This window comes from Barbus barbus (genome assembly GCF_936440315.1).
Source record: "Barbus barbus genome assembly, chromosome: 24".
NCBI lineage: Eukaryota > Metazoa > Chordata > Actinopteri > Cypriniformes > Cyprinidae > Barbus > Barbus barbus.
The window spans coordinates 24,013,537-24,038,494 of record NC_136752.1 but is presented as its reverse complement, the minus strand read 5'-3'; positions in this window follow the sequence as shown (position 1 = coordinate 24,038,494).

The following is a 24,958-nucleotide window of genomic DNA, read 5'->3' as shown; positions in this document are numbered from 1 at the left end:
ATAATACATATACACAGTACACACACATATATTATGTAAACAAATACTTTTATTTTGGATGCGATTAATCACGATTAATCGTTTTTACAGTAATAAATATATATATACACTTATTCAGGTGCATATTTAAATTAATGTAAATTAATGTATTTCTAGCATTTAAAAAGTATATACACATTTGACTCTAAATAAATAAATAAATACATGAATAAATAAATAAATTCAACATTGCATCAATCTTTTTGATTTATGGCAACTTCTAATGAAATTATGTTCAACCAATGAACTTGATTGATTTAGAGCAACATAATAGGGGAGCTTAATTTAATAGCATAAAATTGGACTTTTCCAAAAATTAAACTCTTCAAACTAATCATGGTAAATGTGGTGAAAATTGAACTCTAATTCTATTATTGTATTTTTTTTTTTACTTGCATTTATTTAAGCTATGGCACCACCAACACAGCCCCCCCCCCCCATTAAAAATCTGGGTGTTTCTACTCAAGTTTTTAAATGCAAAATTAGCATAACACATGGAAACTCTGCTTATTATGGTGTAGTCACTAAATATGCTCAAGTCCCTCCATCAATGTAAGTCTAATGGATCTTTTACTGTGTTATCAATAAGCAGTTAAAAATCATAAACCATTCACTTAGAAAAATAACATTCTTCTCACCAATAAGCCACATGATTTAATGTCCACACCACAAATGATGAATTAATGTGTAATCCTTAGAATTAGTGGTTTGTTGAAATTTCTAACCCTAAGTATAAGCAATAGTAACAGTGATGCTTCCCTCAGCACTAATTATGTGCACTAGTATATCATTTAATGAACTGCTGTCAGTGAAGTCATGCTAAACATGTGTTCCTTAGGAATTCAACTTTAATCATCTTTACGAACATGGCCAAAAGCATCTCATTCCTGGCACCCCTGCATTGTTATATAAAGCATATTTTTACAAAATGATACCGGTATGTGGAAATGAAGCACTTACATGTTATGTAAAATGACAATGTTAACTGCATCTGCCAGAGGTTTGAATCACAGCCAAAAGCCACATCTTCACTCTGCACCGACGGGACTGGGAAAAAGATGTGCTTCCACTTATCATGTTCCAATACCGAAGATAAAAACGCAAAGCAGCTTCTTTCAGGCCAACTCAAATCTGGATAACAGATCTGGGTAGAGCTGTTTGATGCTAATATGTTCTTCAGATGTGACATGCTGTGATGATGAATGAGATGATGAGACTGTGGGGTGAAAAAGAAATTGTTAGCATTTTTTACTGATCTAATTACTTGGACAAATCTTTAAATAAATAAATCTTACTTTTTGTATAATATGGGAGTGCAGTTAAAATTAATAGAATATAAGATTGAGCCAAAATGTGCTGTTTTGCAAAGAAGTCATTTCAAACCTGAATGACTTTCTTCCATGAAAAAAAAAAAAAAGTTCATAATGTTATGAATGCTCGGCATTGCTCTCACTGGAAAAAAAAAGCAAGAACATTGTCAAATTTTTCCAGAAAAACTAAAGTCAGGTTTGGAACGACATGAGTGAGTGAGTGAATGATGACAGAATCTATTATTTAACACAGAGTGACCACCTGAGTTTTGACATTATTGTGGGAGACATCAGAGGTCAAAGGTGAAGTCAGTCTCACTAAATACACCAGAATCATTAGCGCTATTATTTCTGCTCCATCTACACAGCAAGAGCAAAACAGATAAATTGAGAATCAAAGAAAGACAAGAGAAATGTACTGAAAGAGAGGGGTAGAAAGAAAACTGCCACTCCTGTAAACAAATGAAGCACAAGGTTGTTTATCTTGGCAGATCTAGCATAAAAGGCTAATTGCTCCTGAGAAAATCTACTGCATAAGTACTCTGGCTCCAGCACTGTTATTTAACACGTTTTTAGAGCATTAAGCAATGTACCAACAACAGAGGGGTAGTTAAGGTCTGTGGCTTTCACCATTTGAACACTTTCAGCAGTTACTAAGGCATAAAATGTGTTCTTTTTATCCATACAACTAACAGTGATTATAATGTACCTGGCAATTTTCTTTATTATGGTACACTATGTCCCATTATTTTTTTTAAAGCATTAGATGTGCTAAGCTCTTTTTTTTTTGCCATAAGACCTATTAGACATGCTAGATGAACTATTCTCTGACATAAAATGAACCTAAAAGTATCTGGAGTTAAAATTTTGGCCTGTCCTGTCTCTGTATCCAGCAATTATACCATCAAAGTCATACCATCATTTTAACATTATCGACTGAATTTTCTTGTTTTTATTTTTTGATGATGAGAATGAAAGGTTCCAAATAATATTATTTCAGTGGAATTTTTTGAAATGTTACTATTCCTGTAAGACCACAAAAACAAGCTGTAAAAGGATCTCACGTAACTACAGAAGAGTCAAGTTTTAAATAGGAAAATTATCTAAACTCTTTGGTCATTTTTGAGCGAGATGCTAATGGTCTAATCCGATTCAATGATCTATGCTAAGCTGCGCTAAAAGTGCTACCGCCAGACCCGGAGATCGGCTGAATAGATTCAAAAATGGTAAAACTCAACTGTTTAACTCTAGGGGAGATGTAAAATTAGCCTATTTAAAAAAAAATAGGTTCCTTTTGACACATGATTTTCTACCATTATCAAGAGTGTAATATTTCTTTCAAATTGTGACATTCAAGAAATAATATTATTTTGACCCTTCTCATTGCATTTTCTTATTTGTGACCCTGGACCACAAAACCAGTCTTAAGTCACTGGGGTATATTTGTAGCAATAGTCAAAAATACATTGTCACTGTAAAAAAAAAAGTTGATGTATGGTTTCCATTGATGTATGGTTTGTTCGGATAGGACATATTTACAAAATATCTTCATAGATCATGATCTTTAATTAATGTCCTAATGATTTTGGGGATAAAATAAAAATCAATCATTTTTTTGAGTTTTCTCAACTTGTTGTTTTAAGTTTATACAACAAAAAGTTGAGAATCTCCTACAAAAATTAATTGAGAGAACTCAAAAATCTGCAAAAAGCTGGTTGCTTTAAAATTTTAAGTTCACTCAACTTTTTTTTTTTTTTACAGTGTTACATTTTTTCTTTTATGCCAAAAATCATTAGGACATTAATTAAAGATCATGATCTATGAAGATATTTTGTAAATTTGTCCTATCCTAACAAACCATACATCAATGGAAAGCTTATTTATTCAGCTTTTAGATGATGTATAAATCTTAATTTTGACAAATTGACCCTTATGACTGGTTTTGTGGTCAAGGGTCACATTTCTTAAACAAACTGTAGTGTTGCATTTGTCAAGGTCTGACAATCAACCTTATTCCCAAATTACTATGAGAAAAAATAAATGATATTATATTAAAGTCTTTATTTATATTATAATTCTTATTTATATGATATTTTATTTAATGCAATTTATATCATTTTAATTACTTGGCATTTAATATGTTTTATTATTTTATTAATTTTATTTAATATATTTAGCCATTTTAGAAAAAAATGTGGGTAAGTAAATTCTAAGAAAAACATTTTTTATATTATTTAAAAAAAAAAAATCTTATTTGTGTAAAGTTTGTTTTTTATACTGTCACTGAAGTATTCACAGAAAGAAAAAAGAAAAATAAGCGCTGACATTCCTTTCCAGTATTGCAGGAAATGAACCTTGGTGACGAGACACTAAACACTGAACAGCCGAGTACGGAACCGGCTTGATGTGTTTGAGGTGTGATGGTACGTCTCTCACAGCGCAGTTCCCAGGTCTTGACGTACTAGTCCATTATTTTTCGCCTCTTCCACACAGGATGTCACATGGGCCCAAGTATTTGTGTCAACGTGGGAAGAGGCAGTTTGGGGATCCTTGCTGGAATCAACAGGAAGAGCATTGAGTCGTTTCTCCCGCTCATGTCCAACACCAAACCCTAGCACACGTGACATCCGCTTCCGCTGCTCGGGAGACGCCGTCTCCAGACAACAGCCATGACTGGCAAAGTCCCCGGCTCCTGCCTCCACGACTAAGAATGCAACTGGAATTAAACACTTTCCCAGATTGCAACTGGAATGTTAATAAAGCTACAGCCACACTAGGGAAAAGGCTTTTGGATCTCACTTTACAGCTTGTCAACACATATGTGGCCCAATTATAAAAGTTGCACAACAGAAGGGTGACTGTGTTGATGCTTTAACATCCCGAAAACACTTTTGTCCTGCCAAGATCTCCTCAACATGTTAAATTCCCTGGTTGACGTCCTCCCTTCAACACCTGACCTGAGATCAGGTTTCTCTGAGTAATGGGAAGGAAACTAAGCCAATGTCGATGCCTGACAGTCGCTGGAAAGTGAAGTGTCAATGCGTTGTTACGTCAGCACTCCTCAAGAAAGAGGATGTGCACATGCTCACTGTTTGACAAGAAGGTCTGGTGGCCAAAATAAGCCTCCATAATTTTTCGCCAGGAATGACTGTTTTTGGGACGTCTATGATGTTACTGGACTGCTTCAGGGAAGAGGTTTAAAAGCATGCTTTGTCAGGGTTTTCAAATGACAGTGCTTCTTTCAGCTGCACTTTGTGTTCTATTTCGGTGTGTGTTCAGTGTGGTTTCCATTTGCTTGTGCTGCAGAAATCTGCAAAACGGCTGTGCACTGAAATGGCCTTTCACTAGAGATGTCACTTAAATTAATTGGGGCCGGAAAGACACAACTAGAGCGCCCCATTCCTCACACGTCCTGGGAGAACATTCTCCAACAAAGGGCCTGCTTTCACAAACACAGATAAACATATTAGTGAATAATTCTGTCCTTTAATTGGCAATTGTTATACTAATTAATTATTAATTTATTCATTTTCATGTCATTTTAGATATTTTTAATCATTTTCCACCTAAATTACAGCTATATGTGTTGTATTACTGCTGCATACGAATGTTATACTTTTTTTTTTTTTTTTTGCAACTCCCATTATTCTCAGTGGTGATTTTACTGTAATAATTTAAAATGTAATAATCTATCCACTCATTTATATTTTCTTCTTGCATAAGATAAAATATTATTGTAATACAAATTTGTAGATATAAAAGACAACAAATTGTACCATAATGCAAAATAACTGACAATCAAATAATCAAAATGTCACACTTCAGAAAATATTCTGAGATAGACATTTTCTTTCAGCACATAATTTTATCATTTGATCTTTGAGATGTTTGAGATGTTTGATGTTTGAGATGTCTTTGTTATGGTCTAGGGTTAGGTCAAATAATGTCATCTTTGCATTAAAAATGACATAACTGAGTGAATGACACAATGACAGTTGTCATAAACATGCATACAACCTCCTTCATATTCATGACATGTGCCATGTCATGATTATGAAGGTGTCATGTCAGTCTTATGCACACCCCTTCAAGTAAAGTGTTACCAAATATAAATTAAGGGCAGAACAAAAATTAATACCATAATGCAAAAAAACTCATGAATGTCATAAAAATGTCAAATAAAAAAGTTCCTAAGAACAGGCTTTATTTTCTTTGAGCAAAATTAATTCAAGACAAACAATTAGTTGTAACCTCAAACTCTGCTGTGCAAAAATACCACTACAAGAAAGTTGGTATCTTTAAATTATATTGTGAGTGGCTAAACAGATATTTTAATTGCTCTTCTGAAAGCTTGTAAAAAACACCAAAAGGAGGAACAAATACTTGAACTGGGGGATTGAATTGGCAAAGAACAGTTTCAAATGTTTAGCATTTGCCTTCTTTTGGCCTTGTTGCTTGTGCATGTGTAAACAACCTTTCCTACAAACCCGAAGGTCTGTCTTTTACCCCGACATCTCCCATGGCCTTTTCTGCAGCGTGGCTTTATTTTTCTTCCCACAGAGGAGCAGTCACAGGAAGTGGAACTACTTGTGCAGAAGAGTGCACTTGAGACAATGTACATTAAACGTGCTGGCCTGCACACACACACACACACACACACACACAAAACACCAATCAGACACATCATTACCTTCCCAGAGTCATACGCACTTGACTGGAACGGCCACACTCAGCCCACCGGCCTTCACACACTGGTGCCACACACGTCAGCACTCCCTCACCACAGCAAACAGACACATTCTGCTATGTTTGGTGTGTGTGTGTGTGTGTGTGTGTGAGACACCACACATTAACCGTTTATATGTACACAGCTCCACGGCACTGACCGGAGATCATAAACAGAGAAAGAAAGAGAGAGTGGGGGAGGAATAAACTCATTAAACTCTGAGATTTGACCTGCTAGGAAAACTCTCATGGCATGTTACTATAGCTGAGCAAAATTAAATTAGTGTTTGCATGTGAAAATCGCCAACATAATGTTGATGTTGTATCATGTTATTGAATGAGTTTGTTCTTTTTAAACCTTCTGCTTCTGTGACAACAATACTCTGCAAATTATAAATAAACTTGTGTCCTTGTTATGTGTCTTAACGTCTATCTATCTATCTATCTATCTATCTATCTATCTATCTATCTATCTATCTATCTATCTATCTATCTATCTATCTATCTATCTATCTATCTATCTATCTATCTATCTATCTATCTATCTATCTATCTATCTATCTATCTATCTATCTATCCATCCATCCAGCGTTTGCTCTTTATCATTTTATCATTCTTTCTATCTGTGTATCTACTCATCCATCCATCCATAATTTGTTATATCATCTCTATTGTTCTATCAATCTTTCCATCTATTCATCCATTCATCCATCCATGCATCATTCTATTCATGTCTATCCATCTATGCATGGTTCCATCCATCCATTGTTCTATTCTTCCATCATAATTATATCCATCCATCTAGCCAACCAGCCAGCCATCCAGCCATACATCATTCGTTCAGTTGTTCAATCTATCATTTTCTGTAGTTCTATCATTCTATTTTTATTTCCATTCATCCATCATAGTTCTATCCATGCATCCATCCGTCCGTCCATCATTCTTTCTATTGTTCTATCATTCTTTCCATCCATCCATCATTCTCACTATTATTCTATCATTCTTTCTATTCATCCATCCATTGTTCTTTTGTTAAATCTATCATTTTCTCTAATGTTCTATCTATCATTCTATTGTTCTTTCCATCCATCCACCATCGTTCTATCTATCTATCTATCTATCTATCTATCTATCTATCTATCTATGATAGATACAACAAATAAGAAGAAATAAGAAAATCACTCAGTGTTAAACTTCAAATTATTAAAATTATTAAATTCAAATTCAAATTCATCATTATGTAATGTTTGTACAGGATACTTCCCGTACCATTGTAGGAAGAGTTACATAAACCACGGAGCCAAGAAATGTTGTATGATTTAATTTTTAATCATGTAATCAAATTTTGCTTGTCCCTTCTTGCCAATTACACAGAAATGTACTGATTCAATAAGAGGTGAACACAACTTAGTGACTGTTTGCTCTGCATTCCTTACAAGAACCAAACAGAAGAGCTTACACTACTGTTATGTGCTGAGCTAAAATTCCATGACAAAATAGCCCCGATCCCATTCATATTTCATATTCTGAATACACTTGAATAAAATAAACAGGACTTTTGCTCGAGAATTACTCATTTTAATCCTTCCTGGCTGCATGTAAATCACAATGGAAAGTTAGAACAACGCTAGAAATGAGATAGTAGGGTGAGAACAAGTTTTCCTCACTGATAAAATCTAAATTCAATTATTTTTCAATTTGTTTATAGCATAATAACATGACGTCTTAAGTACGCTAATATTACCACCAAGAACCTTGCGTTGTTTATTTTGTCGTTTGTTCCATAAGTAATTGGCAAAATTCGGCCCATTAAGAGCTAATGCAATTATGACGTTAATAGGATTGTGTTTTTCCCCAGCGTGTCAGATCACAGCCAGACCCCACCAATGACACACTGTTTTCACAACTCACAGCAAAACAGCACACCCCTGTTTGCCAAAAGTCATTTTAGTAGATTGGTATGAACTGAAATTGTTCTTTCAAGGTATTTTCTCTCAGTGTGGCGCTAAATCTTTTAGATGATTCTAAAGCCCTCATAACCGTTTGGCAAATTCATGTCTAAATAATTTTCATGAAGACAAATGAAAGTGAACGCCATGACCGATGATGTGCAATACATAAGGGCAGGTTTCCAAGGTAGAAGACTCATGTAGCTGGACGTAACGAAGTTTGATTCATGCCTCCCTAAGGTGACACAACATCCAATATGTCAATGTTATCATGTTGATATAGTGTTATCACTGTTATTTTAATGAAAGCAGAGGGAAATATATTTTATCCTTTAGTAGTATCATACTGAAAACAATCACAAAGAGGTAAGGAAAGATATGTTCATAGCTGGTATATCATTAGCTATCACATTGCCGGGATATGAACTTCCTGATATGAAGTTGATAGGTGAGTTGTTTGTGTGAGAACAGGGGAAAAGGAAGAGTGTGCTTATAATGGCACAACCTTACAAAAAACTCTACGGAGAGAACAAAATATTCTGTAATATCAGAAACAAGCACATCCTTAAGACAGACATTTCTTTAGCCTATTTCTGCCTCAAGAGTAAAAAATAGAAGATGCTGTGAGATAAAATAGAGATTTAAATAAGTTTTAAATAAGTCACAATAATATAGCTGCAATTATGAAGAAGGAAGTACAAATTAAAGATATAAAATCACAATTAAGAGAAACAAAGTTGTAATTCGAGTTGTAATTCTGTTCAAAAGTCTGTGCTTGGTAAGATTTTTTTAAACAAACTGTTATGAAATTGTTATGCTCACCAAGGCTGAATATATTTGATGAAAAATAGAGTAAATATAGTAATATTATAAAATATTATTACAATTTAAAACAATTTTTTCTATTTTCATATATTTAAAATGTATTTCTCTTCAGAAATATTTTTCTATTTGTCTTCAGTGTCACGTGATACTTCAGAAATCATTCTAATATACTGATTTGCTGCTCAAGAAACGTTTCCTTTTATGATATGTTGAAAATAGATGTGCTGCTTAATATTTTTGTGGAAACTGATACTTCCTTGAAGTTCAAAATGCAGTTCATTCATTTAAAGGGGTCATATGATGCAATTTCAAGTTTGGCTTTCTCTTTGGAGTGTTACAAGCTGTTTGTGTATAGATAAGATCCCTGAAGTTGCAAAGACTAAAGTCTCAAAACCAAAGAGATATTCTTTATAAAAGTTATGACTCGACCACGCCCCCCTAAAACGGCTCATTTAAACACGCCCCCACATGTCTACGTCACTGTGTGGGAAGATTTGCAAAACACCGCCCAAACGTATACACAATGAAAGAAGGCGTAACTATTATTTTCGCTGTAGTATTATTGCTGCCGCCGGCGCCATGTCCTGGAGACGCTGTGTTTCGTTGTGAAAGCAAAAGTACTTTGTTTGGGCTTCCAAAAGAGGACACAACTAGAAATCAGTGGTTAAGTTGTATTTACAACACTGTTCCAGAACAGTTCAACCCAAATATTAGAGTGTGTGCAGCGCATTTTACGGAGGACTATTTCCTGAACCTGGGAGTAGCCAGCTATGCATAAAGGCTGTTTCTATAAAGTGGGGCAATTCCAACTTTGCAAGGACATTCTGAAAGCTTCTGACTCACAGCCTGTAAGTACGTTTTCTTATTTAAATAATTTGCCACTGACTATTCAAATGCAAGTTTTGAGCTGAGTAGAGTGGCACTTGCTGTTTGTCATTTCTCCGATCACAAATGCAGACATGGTAATGTATATACGGTGCGATGCAACGCAATGCGTAAAAAGACAGTATAAGTCATTATAATCAGTAATTATGTCCCAACTGGATGCAACAAATGCGTTTATAATGGGCTTTATTGTTTTTGTGTCGTCGCGCCGGAACACGGCATCATAATACGGTAAGGGGCGTAACATTTCCGTCACACACTTGAGATATTAGGCCAATCACAAGGCACTGGATAGCTGGCCAATCAGAGCAAGCCTCGCTTCTCAGAACAATGAGCTTTGTAAAAATCGACACGTTTCAGAAAGGCTGAGGATAGAGGAGCAACGATAATATACAGTATGTGGAAAATTATGTGCTTTTTTAACTTTAAACCGCAAAAACACATAGCATTACACCAAATACACAAAATTATGTTCTTAAAAGTACTAAAAGTATTCAAAAAAATGGTTAAGTCACAATTATGAGAAATAAAGTCACAATCCTGAAATATAAAGTTGCAATTAAAAGAAATAAAGTCACAGTTACCATTTTTGTGGAACCAAGCCTCCATACATCATTGATGTCACATGAATCACTGAAAAAGAAAGGTCAAAGATGAAAAAACAGGATATGAAAGACATTTGTAATGTCAGAAAGAACACAATTTAGATTTATGAGGTTGAAAAGTAAAACGTGCATAAATTCAATTCATAATTTCACTTCATCCTCTGACTGCAAAGACTGAGAGTAAGTGCAACAGGCTGCAGATTTTCTTTGGTGTGCTGTTTGTCTCTGAGGGTTTGGCTCTGCCATCAAACCAGAAATGTCTCTTTTAATCCCATGGGTTCCGTTCAGAGGAACAGCATTTATCTCACATCTGCAATAGACTCCTCTCCCTGTCTATTTTCAGCATTTATACTGGTTTACCATAATTTTATCTTATAATATGGCCAACTGTGTGCAACTGTGTCTATGCTCTGAATTCACTGAGGCTGGCAACTTTATTCCTAGTTCATTACACTCTTGAAAATAAAGGTCCTTTATTTATGGTTCTGGTTACGGCATTTATACCCAGCAGCCACACAACGTCATAAGACCAAAATTCAATGTCGATTCAACGTCTATTGTCAATGTTAAATTGAGGTCCAATACCGACGTCAGCTGATGCCAATATTTGTTGCTTTTAGGTTGTGTAACCAAAATCCAACGTAAAGTCAACGTCCAATTAAAGTCAAATACTGACGTCAACACCATTTTCATTCCAAAATGCAACGTCTGTCCAAAGTCATGTCCAACATCAACTTGACGTTATATTGACATCCTGTGCCTGCTGGGTAGTTCCACGAAGAACCTTTAACATCCATGTAAACTTTCCATTAAACTAAAGGTTCTTTACAGTAGAAAAAGGTTCTAAAGTGTTCTTCACACTAAGAGGAAATGGTTCTATTCTCTGAAAGGTTCTTTGGAGAACACAAAATGACTCTTCTACAGCACGACTGTGAAACCTTTATTTTTAAGCATACAGAAGGAAAATGTTTTGGAAAAACTCACAGTAAACTCATCAACCACACAGATTTATGCTTTGTAGTTGCTGAAGCTCTGGGTTCGCTGCTCCAGTCTTTGTTTTGGGTACACTGGGCCGAGTCTCTTCCTGCCAACCACACCCAGATTAGCACTGTAATGATACTGATGATAGCCAGACACAAACAAGCGCTTAGACGAAGGTGTGTATCCCAGCATTCCCATCAGCCTTTGGTGCCAAAGCATCAATTTTCACCAGGGAATTGTGCTTTTGCCGTGTTAGCGTTCCTTTCAGTTATGAAAAGATAACTAGCGCTACTTAATATACAAAAATAAATAAATGATGAGGAAATGTTTAACAAACAAAGCTCACGTTCCATGTCCCCATCCAGTTTCTTAGGCTGCTATTTTCTAATTAAAGGGGTTTTGTTGAAACGACATCAAGTACTGTTCCAGCTGTCTTTCCCTGAAAGTTTGGCAAGGTCAGTCGCCCACAACTGTTCATGTTTGTTTTGTCTTTCAGTTTTATGACTTGTGCTTGAATAAGGAACGTTCAGAGGAGCCGCAGCCATCTTTTGGTCTACAGCAATGTGCATATGGGCTAAAGGTCATAGAGCTGTATAATTAAAAAAAATAAAATAAAAACAACAACTCAAAGATGCTACAAAATTTTACACAAGCTTTCATTATATAACATACACACATAGCTGTCACGATGCACACACGAGGCGGACACAGGAACACGCAGACGAGGATATAACTTCAAATAATAATCTTTACTGATGACATCAAGGCAGGGCAAGACAAGGCAGGGCAGGGCAAGACACAGACAGGAACACCGGGGAGTAACGAGTAGACCAGACAACACGAATCTCAACAAGCAGGAACTTAAATACATGCACTAATGAGACAAACACACCTGAACAGAATGAACTAATAATCACATGAAACAAGGACAGGAAACAAACCAAATAAGGAAACATGAGGCGGGAACACATGACAGACACGACAGAACCCTGACAATAGCATTTTGGATGATTGTTTTTAAATTGTTTATCAAAAGGGGATCAAACGAAAGAACAGACACTGATTCAATATCATATTCATGACAAAAATATATTTTAAATATGTATTCTCTAAAACAAGCCTATAATTTAATTTAATAAACTGTATAGAATACATACAGTGTATATACGTACAAAAATTACATATGTATTATATATAAAATTACAAATGGATTCTTCTGAAAGCAAGCTTTTCATTTAAATTTAAGCTTCAAAATGTATCTTCTTTTATAGATATTTGGTTTAGGTATTTGGACAAACACACTAATTATGAAAAATTCCTTTTTAGCAATCAATTTCATTTATTACTTTAATAAACTGATTAAATGGGTCAAATGACAACCAGTAATATATCCCGGTCTAAATTGCTGAGAAATGTGTGCTGTCAGCTGTTCTCAGAAGTTGATTTTTCATCATTTTCTTTCATAATGAGCTTCTTAAATTTGTTTTCTGTAACATCTGACCTCTGACCCCAATCCCAGTTTCTGTGCTTTGGTTTCAGGCACTTGTTACTGGGAGGACTGTTTTGATTCATTTGAGCTTCTCTCTGCCCTGTTTTGAGAACTGTAAACGTGGACACGGGTCACATCCTGTTGTAATTGCCTTCCCAACATGCAACAGTCACTCCTAATTATAAATAGCTTTGATGAGTGAAAAGCATCATTTACCTTGAAAAAAAAAAAAAAATGAAAGAACAGTGCTCATAAATAGAGGCCTTCTAACAATGCTCAGTACTTCCAAAAGCAAGGACACTCAGAGGGTTTTCTCAGTGTCACACTATAAGGGACACTGCATTTGTCCTTACACGCATGTACATTCAAATATGCTGAACATATTTTACTGTTAGTTTTGATCAACTTAATATATCCATACTGAATAAAATGATTACTTTGAAAAAGCAATATATATATGTATATATATATATATATATATATATATATATATATATATATATATATATATATATATATATATATATATATATATATATACACACACACACATATATTTATATAAAATACTGACCCCAAAATTTTGCACAGTACAAGGAATATCTTTCATATAAAATATATTCTGCCACGCATCACGTGCAAGGAATTACACAACATCATCTGACCTATGCCAAGTTTGCTGTACAGCTTTGGTATGTGTGTTTGCAATGTCTGACTGCCCCTGAAAAGCACAGAAATAATATGCTAGCAACCTAATAGCTTAAGTAATGATTGCTGGTTCAATCACATCTTCCACATCAGTGAAGCCTTGTATTGGTTCAATCTGACAGACTGGGCTCTTGAGTTTACAAAACACCCAAGCAACCAATATTGCAACACCCTAGCAACCTTCCACAAAACCTGCAGCATCAAAGCAAGTTTTGTCCAGGCAAGCAGCACTCACATTTCCATTTAAAGTCAGTGCATTATTAACGTTTGAGAATCACTGTAAAAAAGACTTTCCAAAGTTTTAAATAAAACAATGATTATTGGAACTTTTAGTCTTTCTACTTTAAAATAAATAAATAAATAATTTGTAAATAATAATAAATTGACACTTATGACTGATTTTGTGGTCCCGGGTCATATATTTTTCAATGTGTTACTTGTTATTTGTGAAATTTACAAGCAATTTCTGTGTGTGAATATTGTTTCATCACCCAATTTTTACAGTGTATCTCTCGCAGACATAAAACTTACGTTCATAAATCTTGATGGTGTGAGATTAAACAATCAAGATTTTCCTTTGTCTTCCCCTGCCAATCATTTCATCGTCTTGTGAAGGTAATGTAGTGTGTCAGCTGCTTGACCTTTTTTGTCATTTTCCTGAAGGACATCCTGGGAACAGACAATAGCCGAGAACAAAGCAAAGCAGCGGTTCCCAAGCTTTCTGAGCCATTGTTCCTCTCCCAATAGTACCATACAGCCCACAGGGCCACGACACCTGCAGTTCACTGTAAATCCCTTCAAAAAAACGCTGTGCCCACTCTGAAGGCCACTGCAGTCAACCTTGGCACACACACAAAAAACAGAGCACAAGATAATCTTTCAGATGTTAGGTACAAAAGAACATCAACAGCAGCATCAGCCACAAAGCATTTAGACATATATTAAATGTTATATTTTAACATTTCATATTAAACATACACTACCTATTTAGATTTAAAAAGGAAAGAAAGAAAGAAAGAAAGAAAGAAAGAAAGAAAGAAAGAAAGAAAGAAAGAAAGAAAGAAAGAAAGAAAGATTCAATCTTTGATGCATTAAACCGATCAAAAGTGATAATGATGAATGTTCTTTTTAACTTTATATTCATAAAAAAAAATCTTTCAAAAAATGTATGGTTTCCACAGAAATGTTATGCACCACAACTGTTTTCAACATTAATAATAATAAAAAATATTTATTGAGCAGCAAATCAGCAGATTAGAATTATTTCTGAAGGATCATGTGACACTGAAGACTGGAGTAATGATGCTGAGAATTCAACTTGCTATTTAAAATTCTAATAGTATTACCATTAGTAGTATTACTAGTACTAGTACTATTGATAGTATTACTACCACTAAATTTACAATATTATTGTTTTTACTGTATTTTTTAGTGAAATAAATGTAGTCTTCAGTCTTCTTTCAAAAATCTTTCTGACTCCAAACGTTTTAATGGTAGTGTATCAGTTTGATTGTATTACATAATAAAACATTAAATCATGTGACATTTATCTGAAGAATGATATAGCACAAGCACCCTTTTTAAACAACATTTTTTACCCTTTAATGGTTAAATGTTAGTGGAAAATGTTGGGTTGAACTACACCTGTGTGAACTTGAGGAGCACTGACTTTATACATCCACTAAAAATCATTATAAGAAAGTTAAACAGTTAAAAGTTGAAAAAACGTCTCTAAAAACTCAAGCTAGATCTGAAAAAAAACTCTAGCGTCATTTGTTCGCGTGTGAGTGTGATTTAAGTGTGACTTTAATTTCCAAATACATTTGGGGCCACTGCTTAATAAATCAAACTGTTAAACCTTATTTATATCCATCTCTTCTAGATCTTCCATGTTCTTTCAGCCAGATCTGTCAGAAACGTCTTCAATCTGTTTATAATAAAATGCTACAAACCGCCCATAAATTTGTCCAGAGCCAAGACTATTTGTCAGCACATGTTTATGAGTACACAATCGAGACAACTCTGGAGGAAGCTAAACATAAGCAGGCCTGACCGCACCCGTGCTCCCCTGAGCTCCGGTCCGGACGTAACTGCCACATTAGCGACGAGTCGCTGCAAAAACCACAGCGTGAAGTGTTACACCTCCAGTCAACCTTTGATCTTCAAGTATATCAATTTAGTATGCAACACGCCAAGGGCCAATAATGCTGATCTCAAGGTACTTAAGAACACAAATTGATGCGTTCTACATTACCACCTAAGGAATTGACCGTGTGGGAATAGTGAATCAGACTCTAGTGGCTGTCGAAACATCCTCAATGGCTTCCTGTGAGCTGTCGGCCCTTCTGCAAATTCCATTAAATGAGCATTGTTTCTTTTACTCTCACTGTTAAGAATCATATTCGCAGTCAAATCAATCTAGAATGTATATGAAACTGTCACAAGGAAGGACGCAAAAGTTCATTTTCTTCCTCTGATATTGCCCTTGTCTTTCGTACTGTGAAAAAGACCCCTAACAGGGACAACCTCAATGGACTTCCCATTATTGTTTTGCTAGCCAAGATACACTCTCTTTTTTTTCCAGGTACCTCCCTCCGTCTGCAGGGCCCCCAGGTACAGACCTTGGGAGGCAGGGTTTCATTGTGAGAACAAAAGGTTGAAGAGTCGAGTTCCCATAAAAGTGTAATCACTCTTTTCCCCCGCTCTTCTTGACTCAGCTGTGTGTTACTGTTTATTCTCGATTCCTGAGCGGTAGCTGAATGAGCAGGACACTTTTAATCTTCCAGCTCCAGAGGGGCGCACAATACTGGGAATCACCAATCCATATTAATTCCCAGGATGGATAGACTGTGCACAACTCCAAACTACTGCCCCCACCTTCATCTTCACCCTCCTACACCCATCCCAGATTATTCTCTTTGACATTTTCTGTTGTTCAGTGAAAAGGGGCTGGGTATTCCCTCAACTGTGGGCACTACTGGCAATGTGGACTTTCAGAAATGTTTTTACACTCTCTCATTCATTTATTTAATTTGTATGCCAATAAACCACCACATTTATCACACTTAAAAAAAAAATCATATTTCTAAACTAACAAATGTCATTCCAATATATCTCAAATTATTTACTATATTTGATATGCAGTGGAAATTACATTTTAAACATTGGACTTTAGACTCCATTGGTCTAATTTCATAGTTATCATCAGGGTTATTATAGTTAACTACAATCAAAACTTAAACTATAATTAAAACCATTTTAAAACCATTTCTGTTACCTGAAATAAAATAAAAATTAACAGAAATAATGTCATTCCTCACACATTTAAATCATATTTTCACACTTTTTTCATAATTTGACAAAATGACTGAATGATTTGAAATAATGTACAACAAAAACATGTTCTTATGTCAAATTTACCTTGATTTTTATGCTTCCTTTATACACTGTCTCATATTTTAGCATACTGAAAATACAGAAAAAAGCAAGCAAACAAATAATATATATTTACAATATAAATATTTTAGTTTAGATTTTAAGAGTACAATAATTTAAATAATTCAATTTTATAAAAATTCAGACAGAAATTTTGATTTGTGATGGATAAAATAATATATAAAAATGAAAACGTTAAAATAATAAGAACAACATCAAGAAAGAAAGTACAAAAAATAAAATCAAAACGCAAAAGGCATCTAAAAAGAAAAAAAAATGAAGGCATGGTAAAACGTTTCCAAGATCATATAACAAAAAGAAAACAGAGAACAATAGGAGGTACAACCGTCAAATCAAACGCTGCATTGCATTATTAAATTTCCCTATGATGCTGAGTCCTTCACCCCGGGGGGGGAGTATCTTGTGGTAAAAGCGTGGATTTGCTGGCCATTGTTAGAGCTAGGTGTGCTTTGGGATTCAGAGTCTCTATGGGCCTCGCTGCTGTGTGAGCACATCACCTGTCCAGAAACTACTGACCCGTTACACTGGCCAACTCCTCGGTTTCTACAGCAACACTTCTGGAATGCCATCGCATTTTTCCTCTAATCCTCTCTCCTAAGAAGAGCTTCAGCTCTGTGATTCCTACAAATCCATGCTATGAAAACAATGCACTCAGCATTCAGGGATGTTTAAGCAGGCGTTCAGACAATGGTTTTGTTTTGATTTCACTTTTGAGAAACATAACGGATGATTATTGCAGGCACAATGTATGCGAACTGCCGTACTTTCTCACTCGATAATGGGACAACTATGAATGCAGAAGATTATCATGTTCCATTTTTACAAAATATAAATCATCCATGGACAATATATCCACAAATACATTCCTTCAGAAGTTTCAGGACTGCTTTTTCCAAGTTTTAAATAAATCTCACTCACCTAACAAAGATTAGCAATGGCTCAGTAAACATTTTCATGGGAAGTTGAATGAACTGGCGTATGTACAAATCACTCACTTAGATGATTGGAGAAAGCGCGCAGAGATCTGAGATTAGATAAACTGCACTGCATTTCAACAGAGGTTTGAGAAGAACAGCTACCACACAAAAAGCAGCATTTTTGTTTCGGCACCAGTAACCAGTCTGTAATTTAGCGAGACTCGCCTAAAATAAAATATGAAACTTGCGTTTCATTTCAACAAATTGCTATTGAGGAAAGTTTTTGCACTGGACCACTAAGTACAAAATACGGCACCATGCTGGTCAAAGACGCAAGACTGTTCCACTATGGGAGTCTGTTTAAATGTCAAGTGGCTATATTTGACATTTATTACTAGAAATCCTTTTATTCTCTGAGTTTACGACAACGCTATGTGCTCATCTGGACATTTATGAAAGACAAAGTTGGCAAATCAGTTTTATTTGCTTTTTTTTTTTTACATGACAAACCCTCTCGCATCCTGTTGACAAATCAGCAGAAGATGAGAGCCAAACCATGGTAGACAAAATAAAAAATAATTAGAAACTAGAAACTTAATTAAGAAACCAAAATTCAGTAATTATGTTAAAATGGCCAGAATAAGAGTTAACGTTGACTTCGGTTGTTAGGAAACAAAGGCGTCACTGGTGGGGAACACCTTTCAATTTTTAAAAAAATATTTGGCCACTAATTTCATTAAAATTATCTTTACAAATTTAGGCATCATTAAAAATGAAGCGTGTCATATCTTTAATTCTAACACAACATAGCATTTATCAGATTGCCAGGCCAATGGCTAATTTATATTGGCTTGGTTTTTACATTGTTGCACAAAAAATCATCAAAGTTCATCAAAGAATCCTGAAAAAAAATGTATCAGGGTTTCCACATAAATATTAAGCAGTACTTTTTTTCACCACTGATAATTACAAGAAATGTGGCTTTAGCACCAAATTAGCATATTGGAATGATTTCTGAAGCATCATGTGACACTGAAGACTGGAATATGATTTTTACATTTTAAAAATATTACAATCAAAAAGCTGTAATTTTAAATTGTAATAATATTTCACAATTTTGCTGTTTTTACTGTAGGTTTGATTAAATAAATGGTAAACATCAGAGTCTTCTTTAAAAAAAAACATTTATAAAAAAATCTTTCCTCATGACTAAAGCACAAAAATATTATTTTGCCACATTCAGAGAGGTTTTTAGGAAGATACACATTAGTGAAGAAAAAACACATTAGTGGGGAAAGTAATAGGAAATGAAAAAGCAAACATCCAACAATATCCCCTAAAGATTAGCAGTTCTGGCTTGTGTTTGGCCAAATAGAAACATCAACAGTTCATAATACACTGATTTATGAAGTCCATATGTGGGTGTGTAACTTAATTAAATATCAAATATAGCTATGTAGCTAGCTAGCTAACAACAGAATTATAAATAATACATCTGGGAGCTGCTGTTATGTATGTGAAGTGTGTGGCAGCTTTAGCTGTTACTGTCACGCTGGTCTTAATATGATTAACTTGTTTACTTGAATATTATAAATACACCCTAAAGTGACAGTGTAGAATATGTAAAGAAAAATAAGGAAATTACACTATTAAGATAAAGAACTACCTTGAATCTCCAAGAAAAGTCATCCACTTAAGTTTGTATCACCCATAAGTCATCAAAATACCAAGACTATCATAAATCATAATGTCCTGTGAATATGGAGTTAGTGAAGACCACATGACTTCATTCTAAAAGTAAAATCCCTTATTCTCCAGTGGGATTCAGTCTAATGACAAAACCCTTACAAATAAATGTTTCCCCTTTGTCAACTGTTATTTCTCTGTAGAGCCATGATAACATGGTAATGTAGGTAAACCTTAACATCACAAAGCTTGTGATTATACTATCCTTCACCAGATAAGCCTACCTTCAACAAAGGCATGATTGTAGGTAATTACCCCTTGACCTAAATTTGATCTTTAAACCTTTTACTGTAAATCCAGCCTTTGAAAAAAGCACAGAGGAGTCAGGTAAGCCAGATGTGTTAAATAACTGGAAAATCCCTCTGCTGTGAAGCTCAATTGCCCTGGTTCAACAAACTTGAATTTAAGTCCTTGTGCACTGAAAGTCAATTCCAATTCTGTGATTTAGAAAAAAATCTAAGAAAAATCCATTAAAAGTAATAGTAATAAGAATACATAAATTGCGATTAAGAATATAGAAATCACAATCGCATGTGTGTGTGTGTGTGTGTGTGTGTGTGTGAATGAGAGAGAGAGAAACACAAACTACAGTCTATATGAACTGGAAACCAATTCATAGCAACTTGGATATGATAAATAACCTCGGTTTCATAATGTATTGATTGTTTTTCAGAGATATATTATTTATTTATTTGGGTGAATTACTCCTTAAGACATATTGTCATATCATATAAGGATGATTATGTCACACCCATGAATGAAGCCATAAATAATACAATATTACCGTTCAGTATCTTTCTAATGAAACCTTAAATGGATAGTTCACCCAAAAATTAAAAGTGTCATCATTTACTCATTTCTTCTACTGAACACAAAAGGAGATATTTTTGAAGAATGTGAGTAATCAGTTGCTGTTCCTCATTGACTTCCACAGTATTTATTTTTTAAACCATACTCTGGAAGTCAATGGGGACTTCAAAATATCTTCATTTATGTTCAACAAAAAAAAGAAAGTAATACAGAAAGTCAACAAGATATTGCTTTATAGTGCACCTTATCTGTACCTTTCTGACTCAACCAGCCATGTTTTTACTTTCAAAGCTGGAATCTGCTGATGGGCCCTGGTGCAGAAATAACATGTGCATTCTTCCCATCTAGTGAGTAAGAGGGAATGCAATTAGCACGTATTAGAGAGAGTGGAGTAGGGCTGTCAGGTTGCTGGAGAGAGCCCAGGGGCCAGTCCTAGTGAAGTCCTTCCTAGCATATCTGGCTTAAGGAGGCTTTAATGATCTAGAGCTGGAGAAATGTGAGACAATATACTGACCTTGGCCCTGCAGTTAGGCCTTATTTACACTCACGTGACATCCATGTACAGTATGTGGGTCAATATAGGCTTTAGCTCAATCAAAGGCTTTAACTTTAAAAGCCAGGCGCCATAAGACAGAGGGGAACACTTGGACATTTTAAATAGCTGTTGATTGACTGGAAATGACCGTGATTAGAACCTAATTAAATGTGAAACCCACACAATACACTTCACTAAGCCCTTTGTGTAGCTGAAATACATGATTTTATTTTCCAAATAAAATGATTGCCATTTTCAAGGAAGGATAAAGTGATTGACAGAAAGATAGATAAATATAATTTAAAATAATGGTTTTGAATTTTAATATAGTTTAAAATCTTTTATTTTCTGTTATGCAAAGCTGAATTTTAATCAGCTATTACTCCAGTTTTCAGTGTCACATTTTCCTTCAGAAATCTTTCTAATATGCAGATTTTTGATATTATTTATATGTATGTATGTGTGTGTGTGTGTGTAAAATGGTACTTTTCACAAAACATTTTTGACTCTCACTGACATATTCACTGGGTCACTGAAATACATATGGCAAATATAAATTTAGATTTTTTTTTAAGTATTAGAACACAAACATGCTTTTGGGCCCCCACTATACCTGATTGTGCCTGACATTCGCATTTTTTGTGTGGCTTTCTTTTATCCTAACCTACTAAAGACAGATTTGCCTGCCACGTGGCAGCTGCTCAGAAGTCAGTGTAGGAACTCTGGGAAAGTGGTAAGCATGTTGACCTCCGTTTGTTCAGGGTAAAATACTGGAATGAGTTCGGTGGGTTAGGTCTTTATCCTGCTTTTACAGGTTTACAAAATGAAAACAGTGCCTGATATTTTAGATTTTCCGTTCCATTTTTGAGGAGTTTTTAAATACCGAGGTCTTGGCCAAACACCTGTGATCTGGCTCTGTGTTAACACCTTACACTGTATCCACAAAACATCTGCAAAGCTCAAGTGAGATCTCACATGTATCTACTTTATGAGTGCCAGCATTAGAGCCTAAAACAGAACTAAAAAGAGTAGAAGTAGAATAGTAAAGTATATAGCATTGTATAGAATAGCAAAAATGACAGAATTCTCACCTATACCTTTAAGTCCTCCTTTATAGTCCATCCATTTCTAGGCTACCAGCAGTAATATGGCCATCATTTCATACAATGAATAAGAGAAGTGTGTTTGCTTTGGGTGCAAGTTATGTTAGTGCTTAACATATTAAATCAATGTTCTTGTTTGCATTTGAAGCAGCTGTATTAAAACAAATGGTTGAATATCGCCTGAGGATAAACATGAATAATTACAAAACATCGCCATGCTGTAAATACTTTGAAGAGAATTCATCTGCGGTTATGAGGCACATGAAGTGAAGTGTTTGCTTTGATTTCTAAACACAGCTGTTAATCACTGCGAGACCTTCAGCCTGCCTTCCAAAGCTGAACAGTCAGTGTTTTCAAATCCTATATTAGGCTCTTTACATTTTTACAAAGTGCTTTGAGATGTACAACTCTGATTAAATAAGCACATCACTCTCTCTCTCTCTCTACTTGTAGATGAATCTAAGAACGGACAGTATTATTAAAGAGATAGTGAAACACTGTCATCAATGAAAACACTGTCATCATTCACTCACTACGAAGAATGTTAAGAATGGTGGTATCCAAATGGTTTCGTTCCAATTGACTTCCATGGACCAAAAATATACAATTGAAATCAATGGGAACGGAAACATTTTGTTTACCAGCATTCTTTAAAATAGATTCGTTCATGTTTCAGAGTTTTGGAATGACATGAAGCCTTCAAGAATTTTTCAAGAATGAAAATTCTGTCATCATTTACTCACCTTCATGAAGGTGAGTAAATGATAACAGAATTTTCATTCTTGAAAAATGTTCAACCATTCCTTTAAACTAAACAATAAAGGTGCGCTCAGTCATTTTTTGCGCAAAAGTTTGGATCAATAGTACCTTAAAGTGATGCCCGCTGCCATGTTGAGATCACATGACCTGCTTGTTATAACAACATGTTTGCTTTATATAGCACTTTCAGAGCTCAAGGCACTTTAGAAAGCATAAACATCTAAGTACATCTAAACAGAACGAGCAAATCAAACAATATAACAACATACACAATATACAAACCACAGACACAACATAACAACTGAGTCAACAGCTCCAGTCAACAGACAACAGTCTGGAGTTATGGATTGGTATGTGCGCGACCAGACAGTCCAGTGGAAAAAATAAAATGTCCAAACAAACAGTTTTCCCACTGGAACGCCGGAAAAAGTTGCGACGCAGCTCACATGCCACAAAGCAAGTATAAACGTCGGGCAGAGTGCAAACACGCGACGGTCACAGCGGAAGTTAGTAAACAATTTCATGCTTCCACACCAGTAGGTGTCAGTATGAGGTCTAAATCAACTGGGACGAGGAAGTCTGAGTGCACCTAACATGCTTTTTTGCGGTTATGACTCATCATAGGGAGTTTTGTCGCGTGAAGGATTTGTTACTCCCTCTGCTTCTGCGAACAGGGCCGAGCTCAAAGCATAATGTTTCTCGACAGAGTCAGCCAGGGCAACGCTGCAGATCTGAGATCCTCACGATTGCCCGCTCTGACCCTCTTCCCAGAAATAAACAAACACACGTGCTCACTGTAAACCAGCCTTAAGCATCTTGCCAAAGACACACACAGTCAGCCGCAAAATATTTAGTATCACTGAGATTTAAACATAATTTGTCAGAATGCAAATTTTAAAAACATGGCTTAACGTCTGCTCACGTCACGGAGAGAATTACTCTTCGGAGGGCTGCTAAAGCCCCTCAAATCCTGCCTGAATCTGATTAGGACAAAAATCACTTTCCCTTAATCCCTCTCCTGGAAATGCACGAATGCAGTGGTAAAAGATGTTTCTTGCAATGATCAGATTCATAGCAATTTGAAACGTTCTGCATTTCCACATCAAAAACAAGTGACTGGCTATTAAGCTCGCCGTCTGGTACAGGAAGTTTTGATCGACTCAGGGTTGCCGAGTGACTGACTGGTTTGAATTTGAATTTTGAAAATAAAATGTTTTGTGTGTAGGATTCCAGAAAAATGTTGCATTTATATACACACACCAGAAAGTCCAAAACGTTTCTTGAGCAATGAATCAGCATATTAGAAGGATTTATGGGTCCCTGAAGACTGGAGTAATGCTTGACGAAAATTTAAAAATACATTTTAAAACACAGAAAAACAGAAAAATGTGGAAGCCTGTCTATACCACTGAAAAAAAAAACTATTGCGAGTTTTTATCTCACAATTGTGACTTTTTTCTCAGAATTGTGAAATAAAAATGCACAATAAAATCACAATTGCAAAAAAATATTTATATTTTTCTCACAAACACGAGTTTATATCTTTATATCTATTTATATCTCAATTTTTTTTCCGTTACAATTCAGAATTTTTTTCGCAGTTATATATAGCATGCAATACTGATTTTATAACAACTCGCAACTGAGTTTGTATCATGCAATTCTAAGGAAAAACTCAGAACTGCAAGCTTATAGCTCGCAATTCTGACTTAATTTCTCAGAACTTAATAACTCACAATTACGAATTTATATCTCACAATTCTGACAAAAAAAAAGTCAGAATTGGGAGAAAAAAAATGTCACAATTATACTTTTTATAAATTTTTTATTGTGTTAGTTCACCCCAAAATGAAAATTCTGTCATTAATTACTCACCCTCATGTCGTTCCAAACCCGTAAGACCTTCGTTCATCTTCGGAACACAAATTAAGATGTTTTTGATGAAATCGGAGAGCTATCTGACACTCCATAGACAGCAACACAACTGAAATGTTCCGAGGTCCAGAAACATAATAAATACATCGGTAAAACAGTCCATGTGACATCAGTGGCTCAACTTCAGTTTTGCAACGTTACGAGAATACTTTTTTTTGTGCAAAGAAAAGAAAATTAACAT